This window comes from Enoplosus armatus, chromosome 20, assembly GCF_043641665.1.
Source record: "Enoplosus armatus isolate fEnoArm2 chromosome 20, fEnoArm2.hap1, whole genome shotgun sequence".
In the NCBI taxonomy this organism is placed as follows: domain Eukaryota; kingdom Metazoa; phylum Chordata; class Actinopteri; order Centrarchiformes; family Enoplosidae; genus Enoplosus; species Enoplosus armatus.
The window spans coordinates 17,909,604-17,933,970 of NC_092199.1; positions in this window are offsets into that span (position 1 = coordinate 17,909,604).

Here is a 24,367-nt window from a genome sequence, read left to right on the forward strand (position 1 = left end):
CTATGTCTGTGTCACCTATATAGACTAGGATACCAAGACTATATAAGTGTGATATGTATCCTAGTAAAGTTTTAAGAGGCTGTGTTCCATATAATGTACCGCTCCCCGGCTGTGACGATAAAAATTTGTTTTGGGTTCAGTGTTCAGTGTCTTTATAGTCATCACAACTGAAGAAAACTCTACAAATGAAGACCCTGAGAGTCCCACAAGGAGGAAGCTATTGTATACCTCTGTATATAACCCTGCTCTGCTGAGAGTATGAATAGCTTCACATGAGAGAAGCGGCATAAAGGTCAGCGAGACAGGAGTGGATGGTACAAATACATTCCCTTTAATTAACTGCGTTAACTTACTGTCTGAGCAGCAACGGAGGGCACAGGTAGTCACTAAATCATCAACAGTCAACTTCATTTCTGTGTGCTGTTCTCTGGCGTGAGCGGGTAACACTTATAAGTCCGTTTTTAGCGTGATAAAATGTATGAAAATAACCTGCATAACATTAAGGCCTCTAAATTATGACCTCTAAATGAATGTTTTGAAACATTTTCATGCCAATTCCAAAGACTTTTAGACTATTGGACCAATGACAGGGCGGGAAGACCACACCAGGTAAATATAGCAGTCCAGTGTCCAGTGTTTCCTGACAGAACAGGTAGAGGAAGCAGATATTCTGCCATGTCCATCTGCTCTTGCCAACATCCAGCACCCCCCACCCACCCCCCGGCAGGCATATCAGAACAGGCCCATATGTTTACAGGCAGGGAATGACGGCACAACCACACACCATGGACCACACACACACACACACATGTCACATGCTTATAGTCTTATTTCCTGTTTGGTCGCCACTGTTAGACACAACTCATAATGCTAACCACGACAGCACCATAAGTCAGAATGTGTGAGGGAAAAGACAAATATGATCTGAATCTGATTCTTTCTTTAAATAAAATCAACCAAGTGCTGAAATGATTCATTAGTCTATAAACATTACAATAATTCCCAACAATTTGGATAATCCATGTTCTATGTCATTGAGTCTCTTTGGGTTTTTGGACTATTGGGCGGAGAAAACGAAACATTTGAAGACGTCACCCTGGGCTCTGGGATGGGTTTTTTTTTTTTTTTTGCCTTTTTTATGAACTGAACAATGAATTTATTAATCAGAAAAAAAATACTGGGTCTTAAGTATGTGTACAAATATCACAGCTCTATTTCCTAAATCTGTCTATTATGTGTAAGTTTACAATATGTTTCTCCGTGACGCCCACAAATTTGCATGTAAAACATTGCGGCAGATGGAAGTGAATGTATGTTTGAGTATCTTTCAGACTTTGAGATTTTACAATTTGATCCTACATCTGAATTAAATTCCATATGACTCACAAGTTCTCTTTCCCTTAATAGCCTGTGTGACATCACAAAAATCGAATTATCATCCCTACCATTGGCCGTGAAGTCTCCCACAAAGCACCTGATGAAGTCCTACAAACAAAATATCTAAGGTAATCACAAATGCATCCAGTCCATGAAAATGTTCTATTAATAATAATATAAGGTATCTCGGTCCAATTAATACACCATCTACTGGTAACTCTACAGATTGGCCTATTACTGAAAGCTGCAGCCCCAACAAGACCCTCAGATTTGGTTTTATGAATATACGATCACTGTCTATCAAAGCCGTACTGTTAAATTATTTGACTCTTCAGTATAGCCTGGATAAGATTGGTTTATGTGTTTTCTTACCATTAAATGAAGCTTCCCAGCCCGACTACACCAATGCCCATGTTGCACGGGCTACTACACAAGGTGGAGGTGTTGCCTCAATCTATAGATACATTTTTAACCTCCAAACTTTATATTACATTCAACTCATTTCAGGCTCTTGCATTAAAACCATTTCCATCAACTATGAATTGCTTTGTCCAGGGCAACAGACTCAGACTCCACCTCGTGGTCCTTTACAGACCACCTGGCCCTTACTACCATTATTTTGAAGAATTTGGAGATTTTAACCTCAGACCTTGTCACTCATTCTGATAGAGATTTTAATTATTGGTGACTTCAATATCCACCTGAATAAGGTCTTTGATCTTCTAAGTAAAGCCTCTTTGACACACATACTTTTGGTTTCACTCACTTTGTGCACGGACCTACTCACTCCTGTGGTAACACCTTTGACTTGATTATATCACGTGGGATAGAGGTTTCTTCAACCGATTTGTTATAAATTTGCGACACTAACCGGTCCTTGGAACGTTGGTGCTGATGTACTCAACACTTAACATTAGTCTGCACTGCACTTGTGTGGAACTATGGCCTCTGGTTCTGGCTTTTTTCACTGCAGCGACAGTGACAGCCCTTTCTAGTCTCCTGGATTCAGTTGGACCCCTTTCTACCAAAACTAGACGGTCAAAGAGTTCTACACCCTTAAGCAGGAGATGCCAAAGTATCTTATTTCTCTTGCTGAATCAATAATATATACAATCCTAGACTTATTTTTTGACACTACAGCCAAACTTACTCAAAAGCAGCTGTCTGTTAGCTGTTCACCCTTTACAGCTCATGATTGTTTAAAGACAAGATGAAAAAGTTGAAAAAGAAAACCCTTTTAACCCTTTTAGATCACACCCCTGGTCATATTTCTTTGTATTTTTTTTTAATCAAAATCCAATCATGTCTTCTTCCTGTAAAACAAAGTATGACGTGTGCTTACATAAGCTTGACCCAACCAAATTCAACCAATAATATCGTGACATCCACCCAACAACCAATCTTCAACTTTTAGCGGCACAAAACTAAGATTCATTAGTTAGCTAGCTAGCAACAGTCGGTTATGACACGCCAACCTTTCAACGTTCAAATCAAATTCCTCCCAACGTTACGTCCCGCCTGCCTGTCCTTTTCGCTTGGAAGCACAACGCGATACGAACGTTAGATACTCTCAAAATGCCGTTCCAGCTCGACTTTAAAGTTTCTACATTTTTTGTAGAAAAATATATGAGATTAGATACAAGACTTGTTCCTCATCTCCAGCTACTTATGTAATAGTGCAATATTAATATATTGAATCCCAGTTAAAATCTAGTTGGTGCCTGGCTCTGAAGTCTTATCTATCTGAAAGAACACACTGTGTTCAAATCAACATTTTCTGATGTGTATGTGTGTGTGTGTGAGTACCTCAGGGCTCTGTTCTTGGCCCTCTGCTTTTCTCTGGTTATATTTCACCTCTTGGCCAAATTATACAGCCAAGCTGGAATGCGATCCCCCTCGAGGACATAGTGAATTTGGCGCCGCCTCATAACACCCCTAAGCATCATGTGTGGAAACCAGTTGTTATTTCCACTGCTACGCTGATGACACTCGGCTATATGTGAGGCAGATGATCATTCCCAAATTGTTAAATTACAGGGCTGCTTGTCTGCTGTGGAAAAACTGCAGACAGTATATATACACTTGTCTGTGCCCATACACCTGTGTGTGTGTGTGTGTGTGTGTTTTAAATCTCCCCAAGCTCTCTCAATCTAAATCACAGCGTTAGTGTTTAACAAAGGGGCCTCACTCCTGGCTGAGGAGTGAGCACTGTATCGTCCTCTTCAGCACAGACACACACGCAAACACACACACACACAGATGAAGAGGCTGTCCGCTGTTTTCTATTTGATTTGTATTTGAAGAAATATTAGATTTTTTTCTCCGCCAGGCTTAAATCCCTCCCCTGGGCCATGAGATAGTGTGGGGAAAGCCGCCACGGCCGGGCAAATAAGAGCTGAATCGCTAAAACACCTCCACTGCTGCCTTTATTCATGAAGAGAGACTCAGTGTGGGGAGGGGGTCTTCGGGATTTTCGAAGGTCGCCACATGAAACAAAGAAAGTAATTTAAATCCCTGAAGGTTTCTCTCAATGAATATCAATAGAGAGAATTACGTTATTTTTGTTCAGCACTTTCACAAAATATGGAGACACAGACGGGAGGGCAAAAAAGGAAAAAGGTCGATCAGCAAGTAGTCCCCACCCTCTGCGGTCTTACTGATGTGATCCTCATCTGGATTGTCGGGGGGCAGCGGCAGGCTCAGCTCGTTTTAATGGCTGGTGTTATTGGCACCCATGTGTCAGCTTAGCAGGTAGCGTGCAACATGGGACCGCAACGTGCCAGAAGCATGTCACAGGTAACATTAACAACAGATAACACTTCCCTCTGACACCTGAGCAGAGGATTAGCCAAGACCTCTGCTGCTCTTTCCACTCCTCCCATCAGGCACTGGGAAATCCCTGCGAGTCAAATGCTATTTACTGCTTTAAGAGTTACAAATCCTACATAAAGGAATTCCCTTTCTTTCACAATTACCCTGGTAAATCTTGTCTCTTCGTAGGTAGAGGACCTCCTCAGATTGCTGTTAGTTGGCATCATGTCTTAAGCTTCCTGTAAGCAGGTCTGGCCTGTATGTGACCCTTTCATGTCAAACCTGATTACCCGCAACATCAAGCTGTGGGGGTTTTCATCAACTTTGATTATTATGAAGACAAAGAACACTGGACCCGCTTGAGTCCAACTCAAGACTTTATTGTTACGGCCGGGAAGCAGAACAACATACTGTATGGAATACAGTCTCTTCAAAGTAATACTGAAGCACACAGCTCACTTATATAGCCCTGAAATCTTATTCTTAGGAATCCTATTATCCTTATACATTCATCCCCAAAAGGTCTAGATCCTCATGTCCTTATTTTGTCGTGTTCTGTAATTTTAAACAAGGGGTCCCTCTGGGAACATTGTATGGAGAAATGATCGTGCTCATCTGTATGTGAAGGGTAACTTAAACTATTGTTGATGAGGACTGGATCCCTTGCAGGCAGCCCGGCGTGCTCTGCTTTTGATTTCATGCTCATACATTTGTGTGTTTATAGGTTGTTTTGCTGGTGACGTGCGTAACGACAGAGTGGGCTAACCGCCACGGCTTCAGCAGAGCCATGAGAGCAGCAGAGTCACGTCAAGGAATTTCAAAATGCTCGATCATCGCGTGACTCACGTAGACCTCAGACAGTTCAAGGAAGTTCTTGTCAGGCAATTAGAATGTAAATATAACACATCCATGGTGAATACGGAGAGACAGAACTTTGATTTTTGGTAATTAGTTAGAGAGCGGAGTCGGCGCCACCGTCTCTCTACATGGCTCTGGCTACGGAAAAAAAAAACCTGTAGGCATACAGGGGGAGACAAAAGTTCTGCACTGCAGCTTTAATCATTATGTTGTAACGATAAATTAACATTTCAGTTTTGATTCAACTGTGAGGCGTGCTGGGATAAATGAAGTGAGGAGTTGGTGTGTACAGAGCTGACATGTATTAATGACCCTGGGTTGGATGGAAAGACAATGGTAATAACCCATTCAATACTGTTCCTCTCCTCCTCCTGGGGGAAGGAAAAAATTATACCATACTGAACTCTGTGCTCTAACCAGAAGCCATACACTCACCAAACAGGAAGTTGTAATTTTGTTCATTTGACATTTCAAGACTCAAATCTAACCCAAACGTACTCTTGTGATTTTATATTTCAATTATTGCCAACACATCCCTCGAAAAGACCCGGACCAACAATGAATATATCCTACCGACAAATATTGTGTGTGTGTATCCAAAGCCTGATAGACCTTCTCCCTCGGTGCCATAGAGCTCCGTTGTTATCCAAAAACTGTTAAAAAAACACCAATGGGCCACACTGTTGCACTGGCTGTGTCAGTTCCCTCGTTGCCATGAACTCACACACTAGTATCTTTTGACTCAACCTAACACACCGCCCCGCTGCCAGAAACACTCACCAGAGCGCCAAACGTGGATTCATCTGTCAATAAAGAAGTAGGTCCCAAACAAATTCTACTTCCCTCAGTTTAAGTAATGAATGGAATAATTCTGGAATTCTGTCTGGAGCCCTAGACAGATGACTTTACTTGTTGCTATAGTAACCGCTAACTGCTGGTAACTGTAGCTGCCGTTAGCTAGTTAGCCGTGCAGCTAGCGGTCCTATTAACGCTAGCTGACTCTGCCTGGACTGGGAGCTGGGAGCACCTGTTCACCTGCCCTATAATTTAAAATACTCATATTAAACTGATATTGCAAATACAGTACATACTTTCTGTGTATATGTGTATAGGTATAATATATGTATATAAGTGACTATATATTTTTATTCTATTCTAATTTTAAATATTTGCATATAAAGTATGTAGCGTGTGGCGTGCTACAACTTTCATTTCATTGTGCAACCCTGTGTTGTACAATGACACGCCAATAAACCTTGAACCTTGTATCCATATTGCAAAACTGCCGCCTGCTTTCAGAAATTGAACTCTCCTCCACCTCCCCAGCCTCCTCCGGTATTAGCATTTAATCTACTTGAATTTGAAATGTTTAACGTGTGTTCATGTTCAATAAATGTTGTGCATCTCGGGCTCTGCCGGGGGGAGTTTGTCGAGCTCAGGAACAGTCTGTGTCGAGTCGGCTCCGACTTGTTCCAGAGCATCACATGAGCAGAGCCACATCGTGAAAACGGATATGCATGTTGCTGCAACAAATGGTTAAAACCTTGACACGAGTGTCCCGACTGAAGTGTGGTTGTTCGGAGATGTATGACTCCAGAGACAACAGTGGAGAGAGTCTAAGAGAATGCATGCTTTGAGATGCCTATCCACCTCACTGACCTCCTCACCTTACCTTGAACATCACCCTACCTGTGTTGCTGCCGCAACTGGATGTAAATCATGGGCCACCAAATCATCCAATATGAGCATAATAACCTTTGCATGGGGTTCCTGCAAGAGAACCCTACATTTATCACAAGTGAAGGTGAATATGTTTCAGTGTCAACAGAAGAATGAACACTTTTACTTTTACTTTTACTTTTAAACCAAGTATTAGGGGGTGTGACGATTCACCTAAACAAATCGGAATCCGGGCTTAACATCAAACTGAAGCTTTGATAGAAGATAATACGTAGCTGCCCTCGCAGATGCCTTTTGTTTAGTTTTTCATGAAAACATACCCATTTGATTAGTCTTTGGAGTCTTGTTTGAGGAAACGTGTCACATAAACTACTAACACTCAGTCGCATTTTGGACGTTGCTTGTTGTTACAGTCTGTTTGAGCAACAGAAATACTTGGGATTCCCCGGTCTTTTATGAAATATACAGTATCTATTTGAAGGTAAGCGATGCTACGTTTATAGAATTTTATTTTAATCTATATAATATATATTTGAATCGTACTGTAGCCCATGTATCTAGATATGTATCGGATCGTCTTATAAAGGGAGAGATGCTCACCCCTACCAAATATTAGACTGGGTTACGTTACCCAGTTTTTTTTAAATAAAATCCACAATCAGGATTTCCAAATGACCAAAAAGCAAGTGAGGGGATTTGTTTCCACACACACACACACACACACACACACAGATCAGCTCAGTTTTCAGCTCCAGATTTGTCTCCAAACTCCTTAGCTCTGATCAGTGAGTCACTCTTTCAAGTTCAGTCATCCAGTGTTGCCTAGTTGCTGTGATGCTGCGAGTCTCCAATATAACCAGAGGCCAAGGCTGTACTGTAGCTCCACTCACTTAGATCTGACAGTGATTCGAGGTGGTGAACAGGGACTGAAGTGTAGCGAGTACGAACTCATCTTAGGAAAGACTGATCTATGCCATTCTTATCTTTCCTGAACAAAAGCAATGGTTGGACGGCAATGAAGCGGGTGTATGAATACTGGGGGTGTGTGTTGGCATGAGCCAGGTGGTGGCAGAGATGACGATCTATACAAAACTGAGCAGGTCCCCTATAACATACATGCTTACACAAACACACCCCCTCTCTAGTGGCTGTAATCCATCCAAGGCCTATCAGCCTTTGGGTGTTTAATGTAAACACTGTGATAACGCAATCAGTCCCAGTCTTCTCCATCCTTCCCTCTATCTCTCTGCTCCTGCCCCCTCCTCTCCCCTGCTCCTGGGCCAGATAATGAAATACATAAATGCAACATGGGTTTTTTTTAAGACAGTGGGCTGTGTTCCTCCCCTCTCCCCATTTTGTCTTTGATGTCAATGCATGTCTCGCTCCAGAACAAAATGCACAACAGCCAATGAATAATGGAGCCAAACGTGGCACAGCCACCTTCTAATCTCAGCAGGCCCGCAGCCCAGCGCTTCAAAGCTTCAGGAGCCCCCAAAGCCACGGCAACAACACCACAATTATCATACACTATCACCACAGCAACAACATCTTCATAACGGTGAAGTAACGCGACTGCGACGACAGCATTGTGGTGCTACATCACCATCACAACAAAAGAATTAGGATTCCCGACAATATCACAGCAACACCAGTATACAGTATACACCATAATGACGATGCAACACGATGGTGTAATGCTTAATGCCATGGCACAATTTGCACTATGAATATATGCTATTCCATTGCGAACATTGTGATATCACTGTACTAGCCTTTACTAAAAACACTCTTGACGTTACCACTGTATGGCAAAAACCACATGACGCTAAAACCTAGGGGTGTAACGGCTCACAGATACAAATCGGAAGCCGGGTTTGACGTTAAAGATGCGACTACATCGATCCGCGGACCCCTGGATTGATCTAAATGTACCATGATCCGGTCAACGGCCCGATTCTAAAGTCACACATCGGTTGACTGAAACTATGGCGCTAATTCCGCACACCGTCTCCACTCTCGTGAAAAGGTCAAAGGTCACGAGCGTAACGTTAGCGTGGTGTCGCTTGCGAGGTAAAAACAAAACGCGTGCGACACGGTTTACAGTGCACCGTCACATCTCAAGTTCTCAACATTTTGTATTTCATAAGAAGGAAAGAAAATTAGACAAAAGGGTAGCGTAGCTGTCCTTGTAGATGCCTGGCAATAACGTCATTGCTCGTAAAGTTTGGGAAGGACATCTTTCTACTAAAAGTTAGCTCTCCTTTAAGCTCGGGTTTGGCCTCCACCAGCTCCAGAGAAAAATATCTGTCTCTGTAGCAGCTAAATGCTCCACTATGTTCACCAGCCGGTCGCTAACTTTGTCTTTCTGCTGTTTGGTGCTAATCAGAAAAATAAGATTCAAAAGAAGCTAAAACACTGCAGAGCTGAAGGCTTTGAGACAAGTATATGAATTAAATTACCTGGGTTAACGTGTGGTGCAAGAGTTGCAGAAGGTTTGTAAACGCCAAGAGAACTTTCTTTGTTCTGTTGTATATTGAGAGGCGCAAAGAACCACATTATTTTGTCCACAGAGGTGAAACAGGTGGGAACACAATAAAACATGTATCTGCTTCTCAATGGATAACAGCTTGGAGATTCACATTTAGGAATTATGTATAAGAAACACGTGTACGCTTGTGTGATGTATGCTAGTAATTATAGTAAGGCATTGCCAATTGAGCAAAGTTGCAGCTTTGCAGATTTGCCACAGTGCGGCAGCAACTCCTAATGGGACAGGAGTGCAGCAGTATGTACACATGTACACATTCGTTGTTATGTGCATGAATCCAGGAGGAGGTGCCATGAAGATGGGCACAGTGAGCATGCACATCTTTATTCCTGAATGGAGGTAAACAAAACATTTAAATAAACTATGAATATGATTCCATCAAATACACCACTACAAGCTTCAAAACTGACCATAGAGGTGACACAACATCTCTCTGAGACAGCGTCAGCAACAACTGAACATTTCACAATTTCACAATGGCAGTGGGTGTATTGGATTCAACTGGCATTCTTAAAGGTCCCATATAGTAGAAAGTGAAGTCTCCATGTCTTGTTTTGATTCTAAAGCAGCTCTAGGTGCTGTATAAATACTGTGAAAGCATCAGAACGCTCAGTCCACAGAGAAATGAAACACAGCCCCTATTCAGACACTGTGCCTTTAAAACGAGCCGTCGGGACTTCCTGTAAGGTTGTGATGTCACAACTATACAGTCACCACACTCAGCCACGCCCCGAGCAGGTCATCCTGGAGGTGGTTCAGTTTGTCTAGAACGGCTTGTTTCAGACAGAGGGGGGAACTGAGGGGCTGCAGAAAGGGCCGGGACAAGATACATAAGGACTTTTTTGAACTGTGAATCATGCAAAGCTGCTCTAGTGGAGCCCCAGAATAAAAATACAGAGCTGAAATGAGCATGATATAGGACCTTTTAATAAATTGGTGAGTCAGTGTTGTGCATTGCAGACAGAATTATGTTTTGTGTTACATGTGGTACAAATTAATACAACTAAGACACTATTGAGATAGTTTGAGCAATTGGGTTTTAATCCATCTTAACTGCTTCTTGGATACATTTACACCTAGCTAACCGATTCACCCGAGACACATGCGTCATTGTTTGACCACAAAAAGGCAGATCTGAGGTCAGAATGACCTGGTATGTACATGCGCACAAAAGCATGACTTCATCAACGAGGCTCACAGATGTACTGTACCCATTAAAACGAAAGTAGAGTATATACAGTAGTTGGTATGCAGAGGAATACAATGGCAGCAGGGGAGGGCGATGTTGTTTCAAAGCAATCATCATGCTTATCATGGAATCAGTGATAATCCCCTCGTATTGAAACAAGCAAATGAGCACGACGACTGTGAGTAGGATCTTCCATTAGGCTAATCATGCACGGCGCCACTCTTCCAGACGTTATTCCATTACACCACGCCATGCGCCGCACGCAACGCCTTTGTTTGCATAAACACCACAGAGGGATATCTGATTGACAGAGTCGAAACGATAAGAGGCAGCTTTGATTGAGCCCGGCTGTTTGTTCAAAGGAACGCAGCTAACTGGCTCTGCAGTGTCTCCCTTTTTCTCTTTGAGCCCGTTTATCTTGTGCCTCGCTTTCCCCTCCTTCTCTGTCTCTCCGTCAACTGTAGGAGGAGGAACATAATAATGCCACTAAAATGCGTATGATGATCAGCTACCCAAAAAGAGAGTACGGTTTTAAAAGAAACCAGCTGAAGGCCGTGAAAAATACGCATACCCAAGCCTCACACAGCCAGAAAAAAAAAAACATATAGGGACACAAAAAAAAAGCTGTCTCTGGAGTCAAACCATCCATCCTGACCATCTCCGTAAGAGTTTTCGCAACAACACAGCAATGTCACGCAACTTCCGCCTTTACTAGGACTAGGACAGTCATTTATCTCATAAACCATATTGAGGTCGGATGTCAGGAAAACTCAACACTCAAACAAACGCCGACGAATTTGTGGATCTCCGACATTTTGAGACAGTCTTGCACCAATGCTACGCCAGCTTGTCTTTCACAACTTCATCACAGACTGCATTAAAGTGGGAGGATGTAGAACGACTTGTCCCCCCCCCCCCCCCCCTCCCCCAGTACATTTTGCCCTTGTTAAATTGCTCGGGCATGTGCGGACAGAATAATGTACGACTTTCATAAGAAGGCCTCACAAGCCCATGCAAAATAAGTGTGAAATTGCAATATAATCATTTATGTAAATGACATCGCGCCGAGGAGAAGATTCATTATTTCCCACAAAGCCTGTAAAAAGGCGGGGCAAACACGAGACCATAAGGAACGGAGAGAGATGGGGGGGGAGGGGGGTTACCAAAAAAAGTAAAAGGATAACTAAACTTAAAAACAGTCCTAAATCCTACCTCGTTCACTGCCTTTGTGGTGGAAAAGTGATGGCGGGACATTGGGATGCAGGCAGAAACTAATGGATGAGCAGAAAGAGTAGCTTTGTGTGAGGGTGCTGTGGAGAACCTTGTTATAACACTGCGCTGTTTGTCAAGCCTCACTGTGACGTCATCAGGGTTATCTTAGCCTGGTCTTCAACCCCATTCGTGCTCACTGGCGTCGCTGGATTACTTTGATACTGAAGAAAACTTAAAAAAAAAGTTCTGAAGTGTCTTCTTCTATGATTTTTCATAGTCACACATTTTTCATGTTTATGTGTTAAGATTTCACTGATTTGTTTTTTAAAAAAAAACATTCTATATGTCGCCTTTATTCTGGCTTTATTCACATTATGTACAACTTGTGAACTGCATAATCGGATTTTTCTACAGGCTTCTCTCCGCAGCCATGCATTTCAACCGTAACGGCAGCTGTGAGGTTGGCCAAGGTTCTGCCTAGGCGGCTTTGGTATTTCGCCCTATCACGGAGATCACAAAGGATGGGGGCACCAAGGATGACATTAGAGTGAATCCAGCACAGATGTTTTGGTTCCCAGTTTTCAGGTTAAAAAAATCTGACATAGTTCTACAATTCATTTCCATACGTCCACCAAAGAGGTTACATATTCAGTCAGATTTGTTTATTTGTGAGATATCTCAAAAACACAGTGAGACATTTTGGTGAAATCTGACTCAACTTTTAGACCATGGGCCAAGGATTGAGTGACTCTGTTTTTTTTTTTTTAGAAATGTTCTCATCATTGCAAGACAGAGTGTTTACAACTATTTACTTGTGTTTATTGCACTCGGTTGAAAAAAAGGCATCTGGCACGTATTGTGATGTAGAGCCAGATTGCAAATAAAAAAAAAGATTTCTGTTTAATTCAATTTAAAAAAAAAAAAATTCCAATTTCAGTTCCAATCTCAGTTTATGTTTGTGTGGTGGAATGTGCCTTATTGTCTTTATTATCTGCATTATCTGTTTCATAAATATCCGATCTTAACAGCATTCAATGTTTTTTTTTTAAAAAAAAAGACACTTCATGATTGCGATTCATTTAATTAATTGTCACCCGAAGGAGGCCATTCGAAACTTTTGTCAAGAAAGTGTGATATGGGTCGCGATGATCTAAATGTAGTCAATTATTCAGTATTTACTCCAATTTATTTGCATTTAAATACTTCTCAGCTGTACTGTTTGCAAGTTCAAAAGTCAACTTTCCATATGAGCATCAAGTATATGATAGAAACAACTTGACTTGTATGGTTAGATAAACTGCTGAACACTGAGCATCAGTATGTACTCTACTACTTTGGTCCACGGGGCTTTCATTCTAATCGACCCATTCTATTCACCTCGACTCCACACCCCCCCCCCCCACTCTGTGGACTTTGTGGCTCGGTAGTAACGTCACCCGACCTCCTCCTTTTGCTTTTGTCATAATTCCTGCAGCCGCAAGAATTTCAGTTCAATTCAAATTTGATGTATATGGCGCCAAATCACAACAAGTCATCTCGTGACGCTTCACAGGTAGAGCAGGTCTAGACCGACTCTTTATAATGTTATTATTACGCAGAGCCAACAGTTCCCACCATGAGACAGCACTTGAACATAAATAAATAAATGTCACATAGGATTGGTATCCCAATAATCCCATTTGTCCTTGCTTGTTTGACGCCATGTTGGACATTCAGTCAGCGCTCCCTGTTTATGCTGGCCAGCAAGAACACGGCCTTCACACCTGGCACAGTGCGGTCTCACATCTAATCCAGTGTTGTCTGTTACTCGAGTTTTCCTGCAATCGCTTTTGTTGACATGGTGACAGTACAGATGTTCAGACGGCAACGCGCGGGAGAGCGAGAGAAAAGAAGGCAGAAGGAAAAGTGGGGGGTGATTAAAAAAAAAAAAAAAAAAACAGAGTAATTCCTGGAGGTGTGTGTGATACACCAGCCTCCTGTTGACTGAGTGACGGCTGAATGCCGAAACCTGACAGGGAGGGAGGGGAGAAGAAGGGAGGAGCTGCGGATAAAAGTCTGCCCAGGTGTCAGCGCCTTCTTTCAGCCTCCTCCAACCCGCTATCAGGAGGATCCTCCTCTCAAATCATTCAACTGATGCTCTCGTGTCTGTATCTCACTTTGAACGGCTCTGTTCTTTGCCAGACAAATTGCCATTCAAAGAAAACCAGCTTCCCGGCAGTTCTCAGGGTAGTTCTTTTAGCGCCCTCTGTTATTTGATTCTGCTCAATAAAAAAAAGCTAGCGCGCTTTTACCAGATTTTAGGGATTCATTCTGAAATGATCACGCTTCTGTTTAATGTGACAAAAGATATTACACACTAGCACCTTCAGCTGCTAGTGTAGTACATTTACGCTCACCCTTTGCTGCCTAACCTAAAAACAGCAACACCTGCACATTCTATTCTGTTAGATGGAGATATGTCTGTTGTTATTGAGCCAGAACTGTAGCGTTTGTTTTTTCTTCATACTTCTTCCTGTCGACATGTCGAAATGTCCTTGAGCGAGACGCTGAATCCTAAGTCGCCATCAGTGTGTGTGTGAATACGTGAATGAGACCTGAACTGTAAAGCACTGAAGGAAACCATGAAGGTTGGAAAGCGTATATATATATAGATATATATCTATATATCTATATATATATCTATAAGTGACTCCCTTTACCATTTAACACCTCCAAGGCTTAGATTCATATGAACATTATGGATGAGAAAAAAAACAGTTTACTGAAAAAAAAAAAGGTCAAACGCTACATAACAAGACTAAGGGTGTATTGGAAACCGCCTACTCCACTAGCAGTACGAACTGATTTCGGCCAAAATGCAGCATGTAGTATGCAGTATGCAAACAAAAGCAAAATATGTATTCTCTTGTATAATATAATACTCAAAAATCTCTATCCTGCATCGGACCGGTCTACCTCGCATACTGCGTCCCACCGTGCAAAGCGCTGGCGTTGGATTGCCATTAACGTTACGTTAATGGCAATCCTAGCTAAATCCAAGCTAAATGCTAATGTCAGCGCGCTACCTTGTTCATAGCGACAATGTCAACATGACGCCATCGTGGGTGATGAGAGGCATCAAAACTAATGATGATGCCAGGTGAAAAGTCAGAGTGTCACCAAAGGGATTACGATTCACCCTGAGGGGAACGGGAACGTCCGAGCCAAAGCACGCGGCAGTCCGTCCGGTAGTCGTTGGGATATTTCAGTCTAGACTAAAGTGGTGGACAGACAGACGCTGCCATACAGCCGGGGCGCCAGAGAGAAGTCAACTAGAACTCTTGAGGAACACTTGGGGGGTAAGAAGAAACCTCCCACTACCCAGTTTGCAATTCCGCTCCGTCCAAATCTAATGGCAAGCTATAGGGAGGGACTGTGCTTTGTAGAATATTGGATGAACTCAGCAACTATGGTGCAGTTTTTTTTTGACTGCAGTATTCAGTAGACTATGCTACAGCTCTAGCACATGCCTCTGGGTGGCATCTTCTCCTTTGCAGCTGCAGAGGCTCAGGGTTGCTGTAGACGTTAGCCATACCAAACTGACATTTAAAAATCAATAAAGTCTACTTATAATGTCTTACTTGCAGCTCCACACCGCCTACCACTCAGTGTGGCTCAGATAAAGATGTCTTTTCCAACTGTTTGTATGATTCTTCATATACAGTGTTGAAAATACAGAATCAGAAATACTTTATTGATCCCTGGGGGGGGGCTGTTATACAGTTACCAGTGCTCCCATTCAAGAATACACCCTCTTCTGAGGCGAAGAATGCTGTTTTAAAATTTGATTGAAAGATTGAAGATTGATAATACTATTCAAGAATGGAGTCTTTAATGACACTGGTGTGTAGCAAATAAAACATTACCCATTTCAACATGGTGCATGTCGCTACAGGTAGGTTGTATAAATGAACATTACGTGGAAAATTGCAGATTACAATGTTATAAGCATGTGGAACATTGCACTTAATAACTGAAAATATAGGTTGATTAAGGCTAATGCATATATGTGTGTGTGTGTGTGCCTTTCATATCCATGCAGCATAAACCGCAAACTCGTAGAGGTGTTAAGTTCATGGCGTCCTCCCGTCAGCACAGCTCACAGCGGGAGTCAGCTGCCAGGAGTGCCGCTCATGTTTTCCCCTTTTTCCTGAATATTCTCAGACAGTTTACCGTGTTGTGCTAATAACATCCCATCCTCCCCTCGCGTCCCTCCACATCCTCCAAAAATAAACCGTAATTAGCTGCTGTGTTGATTCATGTGCAGGCATTGAAAAAAAAAAAAGGGGGGGGGGGGGGGGGGGGGGGAGAAAAAACAACATTTGGAGTTTTGGAAATTGACCGCATTAATTATGGCTGCCAACTCCTTAAAATGCATTTGGTTCACAGGGAAATATGTAGATCATCTGTTCGAGGCAGTCACATCTTATTAAATATGGAAAGCAGGGAAAACAGACCTTGGCAGGCTTTATCAAACACACACACACATACACACTGTCTCTCTCACACACACACACTTACCTCCTGGCAAATGGTATGCATTTCACATAATGTATGATGCACCGACACACACATACAGTATTAACAGTATGCGTATAGGGGTAGGCACACAATCCCTTGCACATTAAAATTCCTCCTGCCCCTCTCTTCAGTAACAGAGTTTACACTTATTAGCTCACGCTAAGCAGCATGGCCCCTGTGTTGATTACTGTAATATGAATACACAGACATCTGCATCTAATACACACACACACACACACACACAGGTTATTGGTTCAGAGGATCTAAAGAAGCAACCACGCTCAGTGAACTGAAGGATTTGAACAGAATTACACACCTGTCTGCACAGAAAGTTACGACCCATTCACACGTCCCTCACAGCGTCATCAACAGCTGTGTTTCCTTTTTCCAGTCCTGCTTGCTTTGTTACTTATTTGTCGAAAGCAGGAGCAAACCGTCAATGATGGAATTCAGTTATACTGATATATGTGTTTGTCTTGGAGTTTGATACACACACACACACTATTTACAACCATGAAAAGCAAGCAGGCTAAGAAACCAAACTACGTGGCGTGTTCTGTCTGACGGCGTCCTCTGCTCTGTTTTGGTACTTCTTCTAGCTCCTTGGGCAGTGTTGCCAGGTTGGTTCAAAAACATAATTATTAGCCAGAAAATAATATCAATATTGAAAGAAATAAAAAAATAAACGTCCGTACGATGGCAAACCAGGCCAAAGTTTTGTCAACCCACCCAAGCTAATTTTTACTGACATAAAACCATCCTACAGCCTACAACCCACATGGGCGGAAAATCTGGCAACATTTATTTTCTGGTGAACCAATCAGGGGCCACCAGGGAAAGCCGAACATACTACACACACACACACACACACACACCGACGTCGGGCGGAGGTAAGGGCGCCCTTTGTCACACAGACAGCTCTTTTATTAGTTGTCGCACGCCTCTGTTATAATGTACGATTTATGATTTTAACGATTTTTCATTCAAATATGCATTTTTCACAATTGGAATCCCTCTCCCAGAACAACGATGGGTTGAGCCAGACCACTTCCTCCAAAGTGTAACCATGACCTTCGGAACGAGCCACAAACAAACGGCACCTCTACACCTCTGCTGAGCACGTATCTGTTTGGCCTCATATCATCTTATGATTTGCATCTTGCATTCTGCAAAGTTGTCGCACACCTGGGCCGAAGCCTGCACTTCAGTTCCACCGGGACACTGTAATAATTAGAAATTGACATTATTAAGATTCGCCAGACTAAAATGGTAAGCCAATGCTATTCTGCTCATAAAAAACTGAAGGTATAAGTTGAGTTTAAGTGGTCCCACTCTCCAATAGGACCTTGGTGATGACCTTCCATTGATGGTGTCATTCTTACCCATTAACCTAAGAGTTCAACTCTTGGAGAGTGATTTTCCTGACTGCGCTAAACAGTGTAGCCTGCAGGCCTGCGGAGGTGAGCTGAGAGGAGTGTTTATGAGCTCCCTCTCTCTCCATCTTTCTCCATCTCTCTCTGGAGGATAGGATAAAGCTTTAGGCCTCTGATCTCCTCATCACCAATGCCCAGTGGTGGTGGTGGTGGTGGGGCGGATTTGCTTGTGAATCTTAATCAACCCATTTCTCACATTCAATTCACTTCATCCCTCCATCTTTTCTCGCTCTTTCGCTCTCTATCCCTCCTCCGCTTCCCGACTCGAATTCCCATGTCTTCTAATTACAAATGCTAAAAAAGCACACATAAAGCAAAACAGGATGGAGAGCTAGTTCCCTGGGTGGCATGCTGAAATTTGGCCAGGGTCAGGATGACTTAGGTGAGTTTGCTTTGTGAGAAGGAAAGTGAGAGCTGAAAAGTAGGGGGGGGGGGGGGGGGGGGGGGGGCTACAGAGGAAAGCTCCTCACAGCGACATAGAGCATGAACATTCTGACATTGACCAGCTTCACTCATCAGAACCTCAAACAGCCGAGGATGTCATTCCTGATGGGTAATAGAACACCTTGAAGAAAATTGTGTCATTTTAAACTTTAAAATGCATATTTACAAGGATTGGGAGGATTGCCACATAGTTCCAATAATGACTCCTGAGTTCGTGCAGTCTTGACCAGCATACTTTGCGTATGACCTTAAATAATGAATGCATACTTTCCACCATCACAAAAAAAAAACAAGAACAAATGAAAACATCAGTGACATGGTGCCATTGTTCAATTGTTATCCTCAAGCAGGGCGTCAACAAACCACCAGAGACCAGGAGACCAAAGCCTGAGTACCCTTTATGTTGAATCTGCCCCCTCGTGATGCCCGACATGATGTCTGCTGTTTGACCTGACCACAGACTGTATATAAAGATGGACGACATGACAGCTCCCCAAAAGTGAAGACAAAACGTTTCGATGCCCCCCCCCCCAGGTGGACATTGCAAGTTTAGGATCACCTAACTAGCAAATTGTTTCTTTTTAAGCGTTCCTAAAGGTTGAGGTGAGATACTCATTTAATCTCAGCATGTCCTCAATTTGATTTCACGTAGACATCTTTTATGGTCTGCGATTCACATCCTGCCATCTTCCTCCTCCTCCTCCTCCTCCTCCTCCCCCTTTCAGCACTCCCTGCCTTTCCCTCCCTAAACCTCTCATGACTCTTCCACAAATATTTTCTTGCTGTCACTTGTGGCAATAAAGACATCGCAATCTGAGCTGTGATAAATGAAGAGTCACAACAACAACAAAAAAACATTCCATGAATTTGCCATAATCAGAACTGTAACTGGACAATATGAACCAAAACTAAAGAACACAGCGCTGAGATTCCTCTCAGTGCTGCGATGCAGGAGTTGAATAAGAGCTAGAGGTTAATTCAACTGTAGATGAACTTTTCACAAACATTCCCAGATGGGCTGTAAAGGATATTTGTCACAGCAGTATTGGTATACGCTGTGGTGGAATACAAATGCATGATGCCCTTTCCACGTTATATACAATATGCTGTGGCATACAGAGTGAGACACAAGAGGCTAGAGGCCATTTTCTCAGGTCTTTCCATTAATGCATTTGAGAGGTGTTCTTTAAGAAATAGAAAAAAAAAACAAACCCAAAACCCAAATGGTTGCCTCCAGGTAATGTCAACATCTACAGTATTGTACTCAACTGCATCTCCACGTGGTGCAAAACAACGACCAGCATGAGAAGGTCAGTTCAGTGCCCAACTGAAAGCCAGAAGAGGTGTGGCTTTGCATAATGTGGATGTTCCATGAAACCCCATGAATGACAGACATAAACCAAAGGAAATGGCCTGCTATGTCACAATTCTAAAGTATACCAATATGGAATAAAATATCTGCAATCACTTGTTCATTGGACAATTCTGGTTACCCATCACTCACCAAAAGATATTGTGGCAGTATCAACCATAGACTCTCTATAAAGATGGCTGACGCGTCCCCGCCACAGACTGTAATATATTGATGGCCGACGAGTCTCCACCGCAGACTGTATATAAAGATGACTGACATGTCTCCACTGCAGACTGTATATAAAGATGGCCAACACTTCTCTACCACAGACTGTATATAAAGACGGATGACGCGTCCCCGCCACAGACTGTATATAAAGATGGCCAACACTTCTCTACCACAGACTGTATATAAAGACGGATGACGCGTCCCCGCCACAGACTGTATATAAAGATGACTGACATGTCTCCACTGCAGACTGTATATAAAGATGGCCAACACTTCTCTACCACAGACTGTATATAAAGACGGATGACGCGTCTCCACCACAGACTGTATATAAAGATGGCCGACACTTCTCTACCAGACTGTATATAAAGATGGCCGACATGTCTCCACTGTAGACTGTATATAAAGATGGATGACGCGTCCCCGCCACAGACTGTATATAAAGATGACCGACGCGTCTCCACCACAGACTGTATATAAAGATGGCCGACACTTCTCTACCACAGACTGTATATAAAGATGGCCGACATGTCTCCACTGCAGACTGTATATAAAGATGGATGACGCGTCCCCGCCACAGACTGTATATAAAGATGACCGACGCGTCTCCACCACAGACTGTATATAAAGATGGCCAACACTTCTCTACCACAGACTGTATATAAAGACGGATGACGCGTCCCCGCCACAGACTGTATATAAAGATGGCCGACACTTCTCTACCACAGACTGTATATAAAGATGGCCGACGCGTCTCCGCTGCAGACTGTATATAAAGATGGATGACGCGTCCCCGCCACAGACTGTATATAAAGATGACCGACGCGTCTCCACCACAGACTGTATATAAAGATGGCCAACACTTCTCTACCACAGACTGTATATAAAGACGGATGACGCGTCCCCGCCACAGACTGTATATAAAGATGGCCGACACTTCTCTACCACAGACTGTATATAAAGATGGCCGACGCGTCTCCGCTGCAGACTGTATATAAAGATGGCCGACGCGTCTACACCACAGACTGTCTATAAAGATGGATGACGCGTCTCCACCGCAGACTGTAAATAAAGATGGCCGACACTTCTCTACCACAGACTGTATATAAAGATGACCGACATGTCTCCACTGCAGACTGTATATAAAGATGGCCGACACTTCTCTACCACAGACTGTATATAAAGACGGATGACGCGTCCCCGCCACAGACTGTATATGAAGATGGCCGACGCGTCTCCGCCGCAGACTGTATATAAAGATGGCCGACGCGTCTCCGCCACAGACTGTCTATAAAGATGGATGACGCATCTCCACCGCAGACTGTAAATAAAGATGGCAGATGCGTCTCCACCGCAGACTGTATATAAAGATGGCCGACACTTCTCCGCCACAGACTGTATATAAAGATGGCCGACACGTCTCCGCCACAGACTGTCTATAAAGATGGATGACGCATCTCCACCGCAGACTGTAAATAAAGATGGCAGACGCGTCTCCACCGCAGACTGTATATAAAGATGGCCGACACTTCTCCGCCACAGACTGTATATAAAGATGGCCGACACGTCTCCACTTCCTCCCACTGTACAAACATGAAGCAAAACTCTCCCGGATACGGCCGCCGCCATCTTCAGTCATTTGGAGCCAGAGTCTGCGCAGTGTGAGGTCCCGCCCATACACCCGCCCGACCCAATTGCTAGCACACCACAGTCAATCTCAGCTGTCAATCTTGTTTTTACAGCACCAAATAAGAACTGAAAACCAAATGTATTAGAAACACTTGAACAAACATCAGCGTGATAAGAGCTACCTGAAATGACAGAAACCAACTTTGGGCAGGAGTGCATATCTATCTTCATGGTGGTTTAAATTGCTTTAATTTTGATCAGAAAGACGATCATGAGACTCCTCTGAGACGCATCATGTATAAAAAGATAAATAACAGCCTCCATCATGTAACTTTCTTCATATTAGAAAGATATTCGAGGCTATTATTTACATCAGAACCTTAACGTAATGCATGCTGGGAAGTACATGCTATCTAATTTGATGAGTTAAGTAAACGATCCTTTGGACATCAAATCTTTATTTAGTTACAAGGACGAACTCATGAATATAAGTTCTGAAAGTGATAACTAGAGCATTTAAACTTGAAACTGCCAAACATGTAATTACACTGAGTTACTCATAATAGAAGAGTTCATTTAATATGACTGACTGAGATTTTACAGTGCAAAGGAGTCTGGCATCAAGTAAACACAAGTTAACAGAACATTCTCACTTCGTAATGAATCACAGATTGAGATCCTAAATTATCAAAACTCTTGTCTTCTCGCTTGATTTCAGTTTTTACTTTCAATGCCGATCATTTTGTTGTAATTTTTTTGTTTTACAGCGTAAACAGAATCTTATCCCAGCCCTGTAAAATTTGGTTAAGCGTGACGTTGGCTGTGCTCTTCTTCTGTGGTGTTTACCAGTTAACCACATGGTCATTACTGTAACCATGACGACAAAGGTCCCCATACATCCTCCCAACCTCCTCCCTCTGTACATTTTGTGGCCCTGTCACAACGTTACACTCGTTAAACCAATCACAATCATCGTCTTGGGCGGCGCTGAGCCCAGGAAGCAGAGATGGTGCCGTTGCAAAACAGTGTCGGGAGGGGAAACGCCACAAACAATAGTAAACAATGCATGTAGACTATGTGATTTTACAACATTTGCTGTTAAAAAAGACGAACATAACTAGATCCTCGGTGTCCTGGAGGTGAAGCCCACCTATACTTTAGCTCTGGAGGAGCTCGCTGGACCCGTTAAAACCACAGACGATCCAAATCGTTGTTGAATCGCGCCATTTGCCAGGAGAATGCTGACTGAAATAATCGCCCAGTGGCAGACTTGGGGAGTCAGACTATTCAAATCTAAACAGATGTCAGTATTGGGCTTTTTTTTTTATTGGTGAAGATAGAAATAGTCAATTATATAGTGTAAACTGTAACAGACTTTCTGGTGCAATGTATAAAATACTCCAACCTGGAAGTAAAATACTGCGTCTCTTAAACCATTAGGACATACGAACCCTGATTTACCTTTTCTATCCTAAGGAATCGGGGGGGCTCTTTGAGTCATTACAGAGCATTTCCACAACATTTCTAATTAAGTGTAAATCACTGAAATATCTTCTGCCTCTACAGTAGCAGAGCCTCACCTCTCTACCCCACTGTGGCCTTTTTGTCAAAAAGAGAATGCCTTTCTTCAGGGGGGGGCAAAGACAACGAGATTGGCTGGAGAAAGAACTGAGAAAAAGAAAAGGAGGAGACAAAAAAAAAAGGAAAGGATAAGGACGTAGCCAAAGCTGAGCTTCGTTTCATGCCATGCTTAAGAAAAGCCATAACTACTCAAATAAAAAAAATAATTCTCCTTCATCTTCAGTTTTATTATATTATTGAATTATTGAGAACATTCTGGTTTATTTTATTGACACAATACATTACCTCTTACTTGAGAACGAGGATGGAGATTACGACATTATTATTTTACGGGCATAAATGAGCACACATGCTTGGATGTGTGTGGAAATTACTGTTCAAACTGTTGAGGGTGTTCTTTGTGATAGAGAATTGGCGACGTCTGCACACAGATAACACCTGGTTTTAATGTGATAAAAAAAAATAAAAAAATGTTACAAGACCGATTTTATGACTGACTTCTGATAAAGCTTTTTGAGCGTTGCATGATTGGAGGTCACGCTGTCTTGCTTTTAAAAGAGAGCCTGGATGCATGGTCCCACCCTTTCAGCCCCGCACAGTTAGTTAAAGTGTAGCGTGCAAACTGGAATTTGAGAGACAGCACAATGTGTTGATCTCACATCCAAAATGCACTAATGCAACCGAACCACTTCATACACATCTCAGGATCACCAACCAACCTTTGTCCAAAGTAAATTAGAAATAAAATCTAATATTTCAAATATTAATGACAGGTGTGGGAAAGATTCCCACCATGTACCGGATGTTTATAGCAAATAGTCTAACCTTCATGAAGTGGCTTGAAGTAACAACATTTAGTGGCAACAATCGCAGATACAGAGAACGGACATGTATTATAAAAGTAAAAAAAAAAAAAGAGGACCCGTGGATAACCTATCAGAGACCCTTTTTTTTTTTTTTTTTTGCTGCCAGGAGTCAGAGAGACAGATAGTTTCCATCAGGAGTGTTCGGGGGCTGACCTTGTCTGAGTGTCGACTCTGACCTAGAGAGATGTACAGCCTGGATCATATCACCGGACGGAGCAATACACACCCTCACATCCACCAGTGAACTGATTATGGAGTCCCTCCACATTGACTTTCTGAGCGACGGTGGGAGACCACAGTGGGAGGAGGATGAGGAGGAGATAGAGGAATTTAGCACGTTTGTATTTATTGCCGAGTCAGGCAGGAACTGAGGAGGATTCGAGTAATGGGAAACTATGTTTCACATATGCTGCTGTTTGTGTGTGTGTGTGTGTGCAAAGGCTGTGATAGGTGTGTTAAAATGCCTGCTGCCACTGTCGGTGGGGCTGATAGGGCCTCTAATCGCCTCTGATAATGGGGGACAGCCTGTGACTTTGCCTGGAGCAGGGATTCTGGAGAGAGAGTGAGTGTGTGTGTGTGTGTGTGTGTGTGTGTGTT